This window comes from Rousettus aegyptiacus, unplaced genomic scaffold (genome assembly GCF_014176215.1).
Source record: "Rousettus aegyptiacus isolate mRouAeg1 unplaced genomic scaffold, mRouAeg1.p scaffold_m13_p_4, whole genome shotgun sequence".
NCBI classification, from domain to species: Eukaryota; Metazoa; Chordata; class Mammalia; order Chiroptera; family Pteropodidae; genus Rousettus; species Rousettus aegyptiacus.
In genome coordinates this window covers 79,458,657-79,461,254 of record NW_023416307.1, presented here as the reverse complement: position 1 = coordinate 79,461,254, position 2,598 = coordinate 79,458,657, and the positions used below count along the sequence as shown (strand labels likewise).

The window sequence follows — 2,598 nt, the reverse complement described above, 5'->3', positions numbered from 1 at the left end:
ATCACATATAGTACCTTAGGAGAGATGTTAGCTAAAAATGAGAAAATTAAATTAAATTAAAATGAAATAATATGTCCCTTTTCTTTTCCTTTTGCCTTCCCTTCTTTTCCCTACTCTTTTTCCTCCTGAACGGCATTGAACATTAAATTGTAACTGAAGTTATTGGTATGATCTCACCTTTTCCATATATAGGGGCATATTTGAAAATAAATATAAATGGTCTATGCCCATGCCACCCTGAACATGCCCGATCTCATCGGATCTTGGAAGTTAAGCAGGGTCAGGCCTGGTTAGTACTTGCATGGGAGACCAAATAGGAAGACCAGGTGCTGTAGGTGTAAAAAAAAAAAAAAAAAAAATCAATATAAATAAATAAATATATAAAAACGTAATGTAATAAAGATATGAGTAAATTGTACTTCCCATTTTTGCCCATTTTGAGGGCCTGTGGATAGCAACACCCAATAATAATAGCCTACTTAGTCCTCATACCTTGTTTTTAATATCGCTTCAAGATATTAGGAATGTAAAATTGTCAAATGACACTAAAACTAGATTGAAGTGGCACTGATTTACCAGATCTTGGAAAATTTGAAATTAATGCTAGAAATGAATTGCAATCTGTTAAATGAAATAAAAATGTATCAGTCTATACTGATGTAAAGGAATGAATGAATATATAAATGAGAAAACTCTTTGAACTAGAATGCCAATAAATAAACGTAGAATGGAAGAATGGAGTTAGAAAAATCACCATTTGTTAACCATAAAATTAATAATGAATTCTGGCAAAGAAAAAATCTTTAATAGATAATAGAACACCTGGTAAATATATAATGAAGAACAGAATATTTACAAAGTATCATACCATAAAATACTCATTAAACTAAATGATAAATTAGTAATTTTTAATGTAGAAATCTGGTAGATATCACCTTAATAAAGTGATAAAAGTTATCATTACCAGTAATGGGACAAATTAAATAGGATACTTGAAGAATAGAGCATTATTTCTATAATATTCTTACAAAAAAAAATAGTCATAAACTGAATCTATGTATGAAAGAGATAAAGCCACCCAAATTGAGGGATGCTGTATAAACTAACGAATCTGTAATCTTCAAAAATGTTCCAATTGTGAAAACCAAAGAATAACTAAGAAACCCCTACCCGTTGGAGACCAAAGACACACAACAAAAAGAAGAGGTTGTTGGGATGTTGGCAGACAATTTTCCATGAGTCTTTCACATTTTTTGCATGTCTTGTAAACAGAGGTACTGATGGAATTTGTTTTATGCTACCTTTTCAAGGATGGGTTGTCTAACAAACAGCCTGTGATAAAGATGGCACTTTTCTTTGAAGCAGATAATAGGTTTGTTGACGAACTGAGCAACTAACTTATTGATAGGGTAATGTCTCTCTATGGGACCAAAGTTAGGGAGGATAGCTTTAAGTTCATTACAGAAATACTGAGGATTTCTAGGATCAGTGTTTTAATCTGTGATACAATCAATTGCATTGGCAATCTTAAACAACACTGTGTCACCTCTACAGGAACGAGAAACAAAACAAGATAACATAAACATGAAACTCATATTACTTGCTATACTGTGAGCAAAAATGTCTTATGTCAGACCCAAGGTTTACATGTATACAATTAACATCCATGAAGTTGTGATAGGTTAACTTGTTAACCTATAATTCTGGTAAAATCTGGAAAGGTCTTGACAAGGATAACTGGCAAAAATTGAATCTACCCAAGGGTTAGATGGTAATAATGTACCTTTGTTAATTTTCTGATTTTGACATATTTAAGGGGGGGGATTAGATTTTAATATTTATTGTGCTTGTGTCGTACATAGTCCTTTTGTATAGAAAGTACAAAATAAATTATATGATGATGGCTTGCACCATGTAAAAAATATATATACAAAGTTTCAAAAAAAATTATGTTTTTGGTATTGTACTTACAATTTTTCCTTAAGTTTGAAATAACTTAAAAATTTAAAAGATATATTAATAACTTAAATAACAAAAAGATAAAATGAATCCAAAATAAAGACACAAATATTGAGAGACAAATAAGATCAAATATACTAAAAATATACTAAATATATTAAATATATACTAAATATACTAACTATATACTAAATATATATTTTTATATATAAAAATATACTAAATATATTTTTAACCAAGAAAAAGCAACAGTAAAAGGGTAGAGCAAATACAAAAATTATACCCTAAATAACCATAAAATAGAAAATATATATTGAAATTACACACTTTAATACATAATAAAAATATGTTATGTACTTGACAATATTAAATGGAAGTAACCAACACCAAAAAATGTTCTAGTAAATATAATGGATTTTTTGAAAAAAGGAAACAGATATTTGACTATTTGAAAAAACAGAGTAAATGACTTAAAAGACAAAATTAGATCATCTGAGTTTTTCTCTAACCTTCATAATAATAATTTTTCTATATTTCTTTATAGTTCTTGCAAACAAATATGGATGCCATTAGAAAACTGGTATAAAAGTATTTGATATTTCAAGGGGAAAATATGTAAGGTAAGAGAAAGCTATATGT

The 2,598-nt window shown here is 28.7% G+C and overlaps 1 pseudogene; it reads left to right on the top strand.

Moving 5' to 3' along the window:
* The first annotated feature begins 219 nt into the window (after positions 1-219).
* LOC118602565 lies at positions 220-338 on the top strand (annotated as a pseudogene).
* Positions 339-2,598: the final 2,260 nt, after the last annotated feature.